The 14,853-nt window shown below is 42.0% G+C and overlaps 1 protein-coding gene across 1 annotated transcript in view; it reads right to left on the bottom strand.

Annotated features, from left to right (window-relative positions):
- The window catches only part of DIAPH2 (diaphanous related formin 2), a 169,668-nt gene that overhangs the window by 12,998 nt on the left and 141,817 nt on the right, over positions 1-14,853 (bottom strand). The gene's annotated exons all lie outside the window — the stretch shown is intronic.

The following is a 14,853-nucleotide window of genomic DNA, read 5'->3' as shown; positions in this document are numbered from 1 at the left end:
CCTATTATTTGCCTTCCAGTGCTCCCAGACCTGATCAACTTAATTATTCTGACTAGTGAAACATTTAGGACATGAATGTGGGATTTGTTTGAAGCCAAATGAGACAAATGAAAGTACTTCAGAAAACAACTCCAAGTGAAGAATAAGACGTGTGAGAATCGAATGTGTCACATCCAGCAAGGTCAGGACTAAGTAACAGTAACAAAGAAAAAGAGAGAGAGAGAGATCCTTGGCAATAAAAATACATTTATTCAGATATTTTTTCCCTTGAACTTCTCATTTGTGACCTCTCCTGCATAGTGAAAACATTTAGCTGATGAATCAGAAGGGTAAAACAAGTTCCAGAGAGTAAATTGTCTGCTTCAAGTGCTGAAAAAATCCAAATCTCAAAACACAGAGATTGTGATTCTTCTTTCATGACTACACACACTTTTAGTAGTTGTCCAAAAGTAAAAGCAGAGCCTTTACTCAAAAACCTCCTCATGTCAGAGAGGGCAGGTTTGCTGATGTGAAAGCTGTGTTTCCTTGTTTTAATTGTCCCTATTTCCCTGCCAAGGAAAAGCCTGTGACACTGCAAAACCCACGTACTCCCATTTCAAACAGATCTGTCTGGTGCTGATCCGCTGTTCTCTCCATCAATAATGAAATTTAAAATGTCCCATTCCCAGCTCCCCTGTGAACACCTCCACCCCTACAAGCTGTACTTGCTCTGGGGGTGAGGTGGCTGGGAGGTCACAAAGCAGGGCAGGGAACACAGACAGGGACAGGTTCTGGATGGGAAATGCACAGGGAATGTCAGAGTTCCCATCCCTCATCCCACTGAAACTGTCCTTAAAGGAGTCAGACTGACAGCCCAGGGCTCCCTGCATCCCTCATCCCACTGCCCCCGTCCCGAAAGAAATATTACTTAAAATTACTTTCTTTAAAAGAAACAATTACTTAAAATTACTTTCTTTAAAACAAACAATCAATAAAGTAATTAAAAATTATTAATTTATTCTCCTAGCCTTGTCTGGCCTCTGTTCCAGGCAGCCACTCCAAGGCACCAAGGGCAGGTTTGCCTTCAGTTTTATCTTCCCTATTTCCCAGCCTCTGCACTGCACTGGTTTATAACTCTGAATTCATATAAAGTGCCAGCAGCTCTCCCTCAGCTCAGGCACACACAACAATCCTTGTCCAGCCCAGAACCAAGGACAGCACTGCAGCTTCAGCCCAAAAACTGCAAAAATGGCAAATTGAGGAGAGCAAACAGGCAGGGTGGGGCTGCAGAACCTGGAGCTGGAATTGAACAATGAACCCCAATATGGAAATGGACAAAATTTATAAAAGTGTGAGAACTCCTGACTCAGGGTCCAGCCTGGGCCTGAAAAGAGGTATTTCCTACTGGTAAATGTAAACTGATTTTTCTCCATACCCAGACAATGGCAATATTCCCTGTAGCCTGCAAAAGTCAGTATTCTGTATTTTTTATGCATCAGAAAAATATTCTCTCTCTATATATAAATATATATATATATATATAAAACCCACTCTGCCAGAACTTGTAGGCTACAAGTAAAACGAAATATTTTAAATAATACAATAAAGGCAGAATATCCATAATTATTTTTTTTTTGATTAAATAAAATATCAGCATTTTTTATTCATGGCTAGGTTAACATTTACAATTCAGCATTTTGCAATATTTAAATGGAACTGAATATGCTATGAGAAAACTTAAAACTCCATCACTGCTGTATGGCTGGCTGGCACAGGCCATGGCTTTCTGTGCCCATCTGCATTTTAGCACAGGACAGGAAAGAAAAGCTCCTGTTCCAGCCTGGCAGGATGATCTCACCAGCACCTGACACCTCTCTGCACCCCCAGCTGAGAACAACTCCATCCTCAAAGTCACTTTTAATCTCTATTATTTGCATGTGCAGCTCATGTGAATGTGAAACTGTTGCTTATTAAAATAATTCATACAGGAAAGTAATTTAGACTATACATGGCAGGCTCTGAGGTAAAATATAATAACTTTTAAGAACTTAGGAGTCTAATTTCTTTCTTGGCTGAGCACGGACAACCCCATTATGATGCAGAGTGAGAAGCCCGTGCTCACATAAAGCAGAATCTGACCCTTTCTGTTCATATAAAGAATAAAAATATAGAAGCAGTTAATGCTGGGACAGGGCAGCAAGGTGTCCCTGAATAGCTCCAACAGTGTTTCTATTGATCAACACGTGTACCTGAGCAGGGTTATTTCATGTGCTGCTCCAAATTCACTCAGGGTTTTTCTCTCCAGATGCAGAAGGATGGAACCAGGCCCCTCCTTCAGCTCCCACAGCAGGTGGGGATGGAAAGAGTGAATATAAATATATTGACATTCTGTGGGGCTGCAGGGGAGGCAGCAGCAACCCCTCCCACAGAGGGACCCAGGAGGAATTTGGGATTTAAATTGTTCTTCATCCTTCTCCAGGCTGGAGTGGGACTGAAGGATGGGGCAAGGGGGGCTTGGCTGTGTCTGAGGCAGCAGAACGGGCTCAGAATGGGCTCAGAACAGCTCAGAACAGGTCCCTGCTGTGAGAGGACACAAAAATGAGCAATTTGGGGACAAACCCTGCCTCCAGCATGCCCTGAGCACAGGGAGCCTGCCTGGCTGACCAGGGTGAGCATTGCTGGCTGAGCTTCCTCACTCTCACACGGAGGAGATTCAGGATCCCCCATCACCTCTTCAGTGCCCTTAGACTGGAAAACAATGATTTGTGCCACAAAATAATCATTATCTCTATTTCCAGTTCTGTTCCCATCTAGAGATCTTATTTAGAGCACCACTCCAAAACTGGTTTTACCATATAGACGAAGAAATTCTGAATTTGGGTGAAAGAAAACAGAAAACAGTCAGGAGTTTCTCACACAAATTTTAGGAACACACACAAATTTTGCTGCTGGATAAAATGATTAGGAAAGTACAACCTTAGTGCCACAAAAATCACATTAATCCATCAGCTGGTTTTTGCCCAAAGCTGGTAATGTCCTTTAGAACGATGTTTTGCTGTATATAAACACTTTTCACTACAAGCTCCTTCTATTCCATCCCAGGGAATATTTTTTCACGCTTGGACTGGTTTCATCTTCAGCAATAACAAAGGCAGAGCGTTAACAGTTCACACCTCTTTGTGACTCGCTGGCCTTTATTTTATCCAGCAGCCCTTCCCTGAGCTTTCTCCCAGCTCCCAGCCCAGGGTTCTGATTGCTTTTAATCCATTGTGCACCAGCAAAGCCCATTTTGCTGAATTAAACGTCTGATCAAAGGACTCGTTACCTTTTTTGTTTGTATCCCCTTTAAAGAGATGTTTCACACAGGGTTTTCTGTAAAACAGGGCTGAGGCTTGGCTGCACTTTGATGATAACTCCTGCTGCTGCCCAAGTATTTCTTTTTGCGCTGGATACTCAAGGAAACAATTATAAAAAAAAAAAAAAAGAAAAAATGACATTTTTGATGCTCTTAAAAGTGCTTCATCAGCTGTTTATCACGACAGGAAAAAAAAAAAAAAAAACCTAAAAAAAGATCAGCAAACTCCTCCAATTTTCCAACCTAATATTCCGATAGAAAATAGCAAAAAGCGGAAATAGTAAATAAAAGAGAGCTTGTATTTCAGCTTAACAACTTGCAATTTTTCAGGCTTTGGATACAGAAAGCCATCTCCAGGGACTTTGCTGTGAGGATGGGGACTTTTTAAAATATGGGGTGGTTTTAATTCTATGAAATTCACAGCTGTGATTTTGGAATTTCCTACTCAGCAGCAGCAGCAAAGCAAACTGTAGATGAAATATTTTCAAAAGGTTTACTACAAAGTTTGGTACAGAGATTTTTTTTTTCCCCATAAACTATGCAAATCTGGCTACTTATATTCCAAGAGTTCTACTGACTCAGTTTAAGGCAAATAACTATTTCATAGAACAGCATGCTTGCAGAGGGCTGGAAATGATATCTCACTCCAGAAGGGAAAAATCCAAGGAAGATAAATACTCTTAACTATGCAAAGTATTTTCAGATGCCTTTAAATTTTTTTATAAGAAAACAGTTAAATACTCTTGGAATGCCAGTAGGAAAGAGCCAAAGTGCAAACTGCAATTTGATTTATTTGGTTTATTTTGAGTTCTTATTCAAACCCAAGCCTCGTGCACTTCAAGTCCAGCCCAGCATGAGAGAGCCTCAATATCTGCAAAGTCCAGCAGGAAGGATTAGAAAATGTCACAACACCTTCAGGGCATGGCAGATCCTTAAAATAGGGAATGATTCAAGAGTTTGAACAGGAAAAGTCCAGCAGGGAGCCTTCAAAAAACCTGCATCAGGCTGGAAGGTCTGTGAGCCTCCCCTCTTTCAAATATCATCCTTTTTCTGCTGCATTCTCACCCACATGGACAAACCTGGGCACAGGAGGGACCCTCCAAAAGTTACATAAAAACGCTCTGGGTAATTTAAAATAAGTTTATATATATGTACATAAATGTATATTTCAGAGGAACGCCAATTCATGCTTTTTGACAGGCAAAATGTCACTGGAAAAATGATAAACAGCTGATATCCAGCATTTCTGACTTTCCTTTGACATAGGTAATGTCTGGAAATTCAGAAGCTTTGCAATAACTCAGTGAAAATGGATCTCACTCCATTTCTGGTCACATTGGGGCCCTTGGACTTGGATTAGCAGCTGAAAACAATTATGGGTCTGCAGTTTAAAGACAACACTTAAGACACTACTAAATTTATTAAATTTTAGCATTTTAAACTCATTCTCAAGCATGTAAAACATCTCTGCCATCTGAAATATGAGTAGAAAGATAAAGGTCTAAAAATGTTCTCAAAACCCAATAAAATTAGTATTAATTGAAGTTCTGATAGACTGACTAAATGAAGAACCGAAACGTTCTTCCCCCAAAAAGCAATGAAATGTAATATTGAACCATTTTCAACACTTTCCCCAAGGCATTTTTCAAACAGAGAAGTTCAGGTTTAGGGTAATTATACAGAGCAATATGGCTCCAGCACATTCTGCATTTTCTGAAAATACATGATCACACCAGGTATTAATTCTTGCCCAGGAAGATTTTTGAGCACTGCCACAATTTCCACTTTTCCCTGGATGCTCCCTGGGCAGGGCCATCCCCTGCACACGGGGCAGGGGGATCAGGGAGCATTTGTGCTGCTGACAACATTGATTCCATTCTCATTCACCACCACCAGCCCTCTCAGCTTCAATAAGGCATTAACAGCACGCTGCAGTATTTTATGATGAAATATCTATGTACATTTACAGGTTATTTTGACTTTGTACACCTCAGAGTTGCTTTTTTTATCAGTTTCTGCTGAGTTTGCTCGTAATAAAATGATTTTTTCAAATAATTTCACTTCCAGTGATTTATTTCTGCCTCACAAGATGAAGTACAAAAGGTTCAGTCTGCTGCTCAGTGTCCCCTCTTTAGGGAGCAATAAGGAAATGTGATATAAAGTTGCAGAATCGTTGTAAAAACAAAGCAAGGCAACGGTAACCATGAGAAGTTCATGATTTTTGTGTGAGTGAGGATATTTAACAGGTTTATCCCAACTGCACTTTGCCAAGAGCTATCTGCTGAGACCCATGACAGAGAGAAAACTGCTTTGCATATTAAATTGTGTCACCAACAACCCATCAGCTTTCTAAAAAAGAAAAAATAAAAAAAAAAGGAGGGTCTTCACACCAATTTGTCACCGAGAAAAATAATTTACACCCACCAAGTCCCAATAATACGTCTGGAAGCCTGTAGGAAATGCAGAGTACTCTTATTTTTGTAAATAAAACATCAGTTAACTTACAGAGCAGCTAAATCCACAGGTACAACCTGATTTTCCCCAAGCTGTTTTACAACAATCCAACCACTGCAGGAAAGAAAATGGAATTTATGGAGGAATAAATGGAGAAACAGACCCGGTGTGTGTGGTACTGGATGGAGGGGAGGTGCCAGCGCTGAGAGGGGCAGAGAAGCTGCTCTGAACAAGCAGGAATCCTTCCAAAAGCTCAAATCTCATCTGAATCATCCCAGCAAAGCAGGATGATCCCTGCATCACCCCAACATTCCCAAAGCCAGCCCCAGACAAGGAGCAGCAATGTCATTTCCAGCCCTATTTCCAGAGCAGCACGTGAGGATGGATGAGAGCAGGAGGTTTTCCAGCCCTCCCTCTCCCCAGTGAAAGATGTCTGGCAGAATTATTCCCTGTTCATCTCAGCGGCGCTGAAAATCTCACTAAGTATCTTTGAAAAATCCCAGGTCAAATACAGAGTCAGCATTTGAGCAAAGCACTGAGCCCTGGATATGCTGGGTCTAATCCTGGCACTTCAGCCCCAAGTTAAGCTGCCTTTCCTTCCTCCTCCCTGAAAGTGGCTTCATCATCCAGCCTGCCTTGGTGCAATTAAACAGCTCCCTGCCTGGAACTGACAGCTGATGGAAGCAGACATTAATTCTTATCCTACAGAATTGATATTTAATCTATGATACTAATATTGCCCATCTCCAGATAATTCACTAAAATCACCGATTCTTCTGTCTGCAACCCCATGCCTTTGCAAAATCTGCTTTTGGTACAAAATCCTCAAATGAACTCAGGTCATACGGGCTCTGGAAGAAAGGAGGGAAGGAGGAAAGGAGGAAAGGAGAAAAGGAGGAAAGGAGGAAAGGAGGAAAGGAGGAAAGGAGAAAAGGAGGAAAGGAGGAAAGGAGGAAAGGAAGAAAGGAGGAAAGGAGGAAAGGAGGAAAGGAAGAAAGGAAGAAAGGAAGAAAGGAAGAAAGGAAGAAAGGAGGAAAGGAAGAAAGGAGGAAAGGAGGAAAGGAAGAAAGGAAGAAAGGAAGAAAGGAAGAAAGGAGGAAAGGAGGAAAGGAGGAAAGGAGGAAAGGAGGAAAGGAAGAAAGGAAGAAAGGAAGAAAGGAAAGAGAAAGGAAGAAAGGAAGAGGAAAGGAGGAAAGGAGGAAAGGAGGAAAGGAAGAAAGGAAGAAAGGAAGAAAGGAAAGGAGGAAAGGAGGAAAGGAGGAAAGGAGAAAAGGAGAAAAGGAGAAAAGGAGAAAAGGAGAAAAGGAGAAAAGGAGAAAAGGAGGAAAGGAGGAAAGGAGGAAAGGAGGAAAGGAGGAAAGGAGGAAAGGAGGAAAGGAGGAAAGGAGGAAAGGAGGAAAGGAAGAAAACTCAATCTATGAAGATGTTTTGTCCTGCTTTTCCTTTCAGGTGAGCTGCAGACAGATCGCTGCTCCTGTGGGCTACAGAGACGCTCAAGGACTTGATCTTGGCTCATGTGAAGAGAAGGACTGGGAAAGGACCCAACAACAAAAATCACAAAAATCACAAAACCCGAGTCAAATGTTCTTGGGCACAGCCAGGAGGTTAAACAAGAGCCAGCAGCCCAAATCTTAAATTAAAAAATTTAAAGCTTTAATTTATAAAAAACACCCCTATTTTACCCAAGGGATGGGGTGCCCAGGAGCTGGGCAGCCCAGCAGGAGATGAATCCCAAATCCTTTCAAACATTCCTCACACCCATCAGCTCACCAGCTCCTGGCAAGCACAGGGAGGCATTCAGAAATAATAACTATTACCATTGGTTATTTTGGGCTTGTCATTAGTATTTACATCCACACTCTCAGCAGCTCCAAATGCCAAGGCTCCTGTTCCAGTGATATTTTTCAAAAAGGAAAGGGCTTTTATTTTTTTTTGCCAATTTATCATTTCTAATCTGTTCAAAGCTTAAGCCAGAACTCTTCAGTGAGACTTCTTCATAAATAACTGTACAAAATTAAAATAAATTAACATCTATTATTTGGCTTCATTCTTAAAATAGTTAACATATGCCCACGGGCTGGAGCATACACTGAAAAAATAAAGCAAAGTTTTGGAGAGGGGATTTCACCCCTTTCTGAGGACTCAGAAGAAATGGCAGAACCAGGATTCCCAAAACCACCAGTAATGGCCCAGAATTTAATAGATGTGAAATATAATTAATACTATTTTCACAACTACAACAGCCATGATCAGGGAATGATTTAGGGTTTCCAGAATCCAGAATTTCCCTAAATCAGCTCTCAGGATCATCTTCAGCATTCACCCAGAGAGAGAGCTGGGCAAGGGTGGTAAAGGAGTGGGAAGGCAAATGGAAAACTGGGGAAACTTAGCTCTCCTTGCTTCATTTATTAATTAGATTGCTGATGGGCTCCACCACAAGGCTGACAGAATCTGCAAGCAATGACATTCCAAGAAAAGCAGCGAGTTTTGACAAATTCTTGAGATGTCACTGATTTGTGAATGTGTGTAAGAGAGGAAACGACGTGTAACTGAGAAAAGTCAGCATGGGAAACAGAAGGAAATTCAGAAGTTAAAAGAAACCAAAGGGGGAAAAAAGCCCATCAGACTGCTTCGTGATGTGGAGGCTGTTTTGGGGTTGTTTTGTTACTTTTTGTGGCCTTATTATAGCAAAGATGGGATGTGCAGGGACTGGAGATTGACAGGTGTCTCTCAAGGGTGCGTGGTCTCAAACATGAAGCACATAAAGCAACTTCAGCTTTGCTTTTTATGACATGGGCTAAAATTGGAAACCAAATAAATTACAGGGCAACTTCAAGGCAGGAATAAACTGGTTGGTATAAATTGGCCTGATCATATTTTTGCTTGAGTTGTGGAATAACTTTCAGCCACCACTGAAAGCTGCACCTGCCAATGGAGCCTTTGTTCAGGTGGGATCTTTGCCTGAGAGGTAAAATGGGGAAAAAGCCTATAAATCAGCAAAGCATTATTAAAACCAGCTCTTATTCTAGAAAGTACAAACATTCGTTTTTATATAAAAACTTTGTATAATCAACAGGAAAACAGAATAAGATAAACTAACTCTCATGATACCGAACCAGACTGATTTTGACCTTCTGATTAAATCTTTTCCTGTAGCTCCTAAGTAAACCTGTTTGCTATCCACAAAAGGATTCACTGCCACTTAATGAATGAATTAATTAATGTTATTAGATTTGGAATTTAAAATACTTGTTCAGACTGAATTCACAACACATCTTTGCTTTCAGTTCGTGGCTCTTTGAAGCTGGACTACAGAAGCTAAAACATGATTTAGATTCAGAAATTCACTGAGAGCTGAATATTGTGTCCTCAAGCTCAGGATAAACACAGAAGGAAGAACAAAATGCAGGCAAGAAATGTGATTTATTTTCAAAGGACAGACGGGATGACATATGGGTTCAAAATACTGTAAAGACTCCAAGCCTAGAGCCATAAACACATCCATAATATGTGGAATATATGTCCAGTGCTGATGGGTGCACGGATGTACACAAATATATCTGGGAGAAATCCACGGCATTTAGAGGAGCTGATCAGAAATCTGTCACAGCAGGAAAAACTCGGCAGAGAAATTAATTAATTGGGAATAGCAGAGCTGAGGAAAACGTTTTCCTGGAGTGGCAGGGAAGCCATGAAATGCTGAGCAGCAGCATGTCAGATAAATAAAAACCAGAGTGAAGGAAGCAGAGGGTGAGGAGATCTCCTGTGCTGGCCCATCCAGACCAGACCATGGGCTGGGGAATGTTCTGTGCCCTCCTGAGCCTGCCCTGGGCACAGGGAAAGCTCTGGGACAAGGTGGGACAAGGTGGGACAAGCCAGAAATGCACAAAGCAAGAACAGACCACAGACACCTCTGAAACGTTGGCAGCTTCACTGGTTCCTCTTTCAGAGCTCCCTGGGATTGCAGCAATGAGTAATTAATGAAACACAGCCGTTTAAAGTAATCACAAAAGAGAATGAGCAGCTCTCAAGGGGCAGCTCCTGGTGAGGCAGTGCCACAATATCAAAGTCTTACCTTCAACCCGAGCTTTCCTTATCTTAAATTGACCAATTCACCCAGAAACCAACTCTTACTTTCCTCCACACAGCTGGTTTTTAATACAGCATCATACATGATGCATGCACACGGCTACAGAAATTCTGGGCTGGAATGTATATGAAAATATGTTCTAAACACTCAAGCAGCAATCCTCCCCCAGCTGTGGGGGGAAAAAATTAAAATATTCAAATGCAAAGGAGGATTTATGAATTGAATTTATTTTTTATCTACCAGTAAGCCTAAGTTGAAATATGAATAACTGATTTAACACTGAAATGGTATTCAAATATTTGACTCCAATCCCCTATTGCTTCTAAATTCATTCAGAAGTCAAGATTATTAATTCTTCCTGACAGAAAATCAAGATTTAATGATCATCTGATAACCCTTAGGAATTACAAAGTGAACTGAGATAATAATTCAGACAAAATAAAATTATTTTATATATATAAGGAAAACATCATGCAGAATATCCATTTAGGCATTTCCTATGGAGCAGTAACTAATTTCTAAGAAAACACAGAGCAAAAATCTGACTCGGTGTGTACAGTAAAATGTTCAGAAGGTAAAAGGGGCCTTCATTAAAATCTGCAGAGCTTTGACCCTGTGCTTTGATCAAACAGACAAACTGAGCCCCTCCAGCACCCTCCAAAAGAGCCTGGAATGGGCAAACCCTCAGAAGGATTTTAGCCCAGCGACCTCGTGGCAGCGCTGCTGCTCCCTCCAGGACAGCGCTGCTCCCCAGACCAGGGCATCCATCACCAGGGCCACCAGGCCACAATCCTGCATTCAAATAATGTGTTTGTGCAATTTCACAGAGCAACTCATTTCAGCCTGGGAAAAATGATATGCAGTAAATGATTTTTAGGTAAATTTTGAGCTTTCAGGTCATGTCTGCGGGGAAGCAACATTAGAACTAACAGTGGTGTGAAAAATGGGGATGCAGAAGCTCCACAGCCTGTGCATTGATTTTTTTTTTTAATTTTCTTTTTCTTTTTCTTTTTTTTGCCCCAGAGCTGTCTCTGGCAGCAGGAACTGTGTAAAACCAAGAACGAGCCAATGACAATCTATTTATATACAGAATCATGCAATATTTCAAGTTGGAAGGGACCAGCAAGGACCCCCAAGTGTGACTCCCTGCTCCTTGCAGAGCACTAAAACCTGCACTGAGCATGGCCCAGATATATAATATAATATAATATAATATAATATAATATAATATAATATAATATAATATAATATAATATAATATAATATAATATAATATAATATAATATAATATAATATAATATAATATAATATAATGTATAGAACAAATATGCTATAATAAATATAATATAATAAATATAATAAGTATAATAAGTATAATGTAATAAATCTAATATAATAATAAATCATCCTTCTGAAACATGGAGTCAAGATTCTCATCTCGTCCCTCATCCTGGGGACCCTCAAACACCACCCCACATCCATTTCTCTGCCATTCCCCTCACCTTTACACAAAATGTTTCATCCCTGCCATTTTGTGCTCTGTATCAGAGCAGTTCTGAGCTGGCACACAGAGCTCCCATTACGTGGGCTGCAGAATGCACACTGAGCTAAAGGTGAGTGAGTTGTCCTTCATGCTAACTTTATACCACTCCTGGGCTCCCCAAAGATGCCATTTTACCCATAAAATCCATTTCTTTGCTATTTTCAACATAAAACTTAAAAGGTGCAGTGAAAAGTGCTGAATCTCTTCAGTGGCAAAGGAGGAACCTGGGATTTGCAGGATGTAATTAACTTTCCTTTGCCTTCCAAGCCCTCCCCAGCTCAATCTCCCCATTCTGCTTTGTCAGTCTGGAGGAGCCTTTGGAGGAGCCACCTCGTCATTAAAGACAGGCTGGGCCCTCAAAGTGCAGCCAGCTCGTGGCAAGAGGGCTGGAAAATGAGCAGGAATCAGTTCTGGCGCTCAGCCCTGCCAAGGGACACAGGCACAACCTTCTCTGGACAAAGCTCTGGTGGCACTGCCACCTCTCAGGGGTCACATTGTCACCTTTGAGGGGTAACAGCCCCATTATTGTCACCTCTGAGGGGACACAGCCACCTCAGGGCCACCTCTGAGGGGTCACAGTCCCCTCATTGTCACCTCTGAGGGGTCACAGACCTCTCATTGTCACCTCTGATGGGTCACAGCCCACTCACTGTCACCTCTGATGGGTCAAAATGTCACCTTTGAGGGGTCACAGATCCCTTATTATCACCTCTGAGGGTCACAGCCACCTCAGTGCCACCTCTGAGGGGTCACATTGTCACCTTTGAGGGGTAACAGCCCCATCATTGTCACCTCTGAGGGGTCACAGACCTCTCATTGTCACCTCTGAGGGGACACAGCCACCTCAGGGCCACCTCTGATGGGTCACAGCCACCTTATTGTCACCTCTGATGGGTCACTGTCACCTCTGATGGGTCAAAATGTCATCTTTGAGGGGTCACAGATCCCTTACTATCACCTCTGAGGGTCACAGCCCACTCATTGTCACCTCTGAAGGGTCTCAGCTCCCTCAATGTCACCTCTGATGGGTCACATTGTCACCTCTGAGAGGTCACAGCTCCCTCATTGTCACCTTTGAAGGGTCTCAGCTCCCTCAATGTCACCTCTGATGGGTCACATTGTCACCTCTGAAGGGTCACAGCTCCCTCAATGTCACCTTTGAGGGTCACAGCCCCCTCAGAGCCCCCTGGGGCTGCCCCCTCCCCAGCCCAGTTTGAAATGCCAGAGCTGGCACAGGAGCAGTGACAGATGCTGGCACTTGTGCCATCCGTGTCACTGCTGTCCCCATGCAGCCAGAGTGACAAATGATGCCAGCAACGATGCCGTTGTGGTTTTAGATGAACCACACCCCCAAATTTCCCTTTAGATTAATGTTCTCTACAACTTTTCTGTTAGACTGGTCCAAAAATCCTCACATTTTGAATATTTTAATTAAAATGACTGCTCTCCTGTTTTAACTTTCTAGAAAATACACCTACTCCAAGAGCAAAGGGTGAGCTCAATGTTCACAGAACATTTCTGCAGATGGTGAGGAAAAAATGGAACTTCCTTTCACTGGAAGCCTTTTCCCATCTTAGCAGAGCAGATAAAGTTCTTTGTTTTGAAGACTTAATGAAAACTTTGGATAACTCTAACTCACACCAAGTAATACCTAAAATATAGTCCACAAACATGTTCCCTACAAGTTCTTCAATAAATGTAAATTCCTTTTTCAATTCCTTCCCCTCTGTTCCTCCTTCCCTTGTGCTGTGGTGCTGTTTTATTGGGGCCTCAGAACATTTAAATCCATCCCCTCACATCTCTGAGGTGCCCATAACCACCAGGCCAACCTCACCTTTCCAAAGCCATTCATATTTCATGGAAAGTTCTAAATTACGGAATCTTTTCTTTCCAGGAGATCTGTCACCAAACTGAATAGATTCTTCTATTCAGACACATTCTAGATCCATCCATACAAAATTGGGTACCTAAAAACTTCCTTTGGACATAAAAACTTCCTTTGCTCCCCCAGATTTTATCCAGCTGGTAAAAAGCTGATTTTAAATACACATCACTATGAAATGACGCTGAAGTGACTTTTCCTCCTTCAGAATACAGGCATACCCTTTATGTTTCTAACAGTAAATTATATTTGACATTTAAAAATCAAGTTACCCTAATCTACAACAACACCGAGAAAGCAATGAATCTTTCCAGAGGAAAAACCCATTTCTTAAAAAATTCAAGATAATTTTAGTCACGAGTAATTGAAAATGTAATTTGGAATTCATTACTTTGCGTGGTTAATTACAGCAGAAGAGTTTCGAAAGATGATGATGATTCAATAAAGTCATAATTTTTTTCTGAAACATGATATCAGAGTAAATAAAATAATAAAATGCAAATTAATATGGCTATTTGGATGATGCTGAAAATATTAAATGCATACCAATGTGCAACCCAGCCCTGAGGCTGAGGCACTGCACCTGCAAACACCTCCTGGAATTGAGAGAATTGAGAGAATTGAACAATGTAGACAAGTCTCAAAAAGGATCCAGAGCTCTTCTGCCAGGTAGCTCTGTATCCTCAATTCAGCATTAGGATGAAATTGTTTTTTCATGACTGTGCCATTATTCCCCAGCTCTTCTGAAGCCCAGAATGGATTTCCCACCCTCAACACCTCCAGGACACAGCAGAGCCAAGGCTTCATCTCCATTCCCCATGAATCCTGCACTGCTCCTCCAAAGGCAAACAGAGCCTGCGTGTTTAACCAAAACACCTCGTTTAGAAAGAGAACAAAGCTCCTTTGCAGCGCCACCCTGCAAGGCACCTGCAGCTCCAGAGCAGCACAACCCGTGCCCCCATTCCTGGCTCATCAAGGGCACCAAGCTCAATGAACTCCTTGCCCACGTTCCCAAAAACCAAAGCGTGGCTCTGACCTCGGGGCTCCTGCTCAGCCCCAGAGCAGCCCCAGCAGATTGGGAGGTCAGCAGGGGCTGCACGGCCGATGCAATTACAGCTTTCTCAACATTTCTGTCTGCACACCTTTAGGATAATTTCAGTGCTCTGAGTATAACTGAGTGAAAAAGGAGCTGTCGCGCATGGACCACATCAGAAATTTCCCATGCTGGGGCACGTGGCTGATTTCAAATTGCTGCCGCTGCACCTGGAGTTAAATTGCCTGTTTTGGTAATGGGGGATGTCTTACTCTGGCCTAAAATATGGATTTTCCTAATAATCTTAATTCTCTCAGGCACAGATAACTTTAAACTCCCAATATCACTCTCCCAAAGCTGTGGGAAGAGTGAGGGGGGTGTGTGTGTATCCAAAGGGCTTTTCCTGATAGATTGTCCCTGACAGTGCTCAGTGAGGACATCACAGACCCCAAATACACACAAATCCCAAGTAGTGGCCAAATACAAATCACAAATATTGGCCAAACACACAAATCCC

The sequence above is a fragment of the Zonotrichia leucophrys genome, chromosome 4A, assembly GCF_028769735.1.
Source record: "Zonotrichia leucophrys gambelii isolate GWCS_2022_RI chromosome 4A, RI_Zleu_2.0, whole genome shotgun sequence".
Classification (NCBI taxonomy): domain Eukaryota; kingdom Metazoa; phylum Chordata; class Aves; order Passeriformes; family Passerellidae; genus Zonotrichia; species Zonotrichia leucophrys.
The sequence above is the reverse complement of the archived record's forward strand: the minus strand, read 5'-3'. Positions and strand labels throughout refer to the sequence as shown.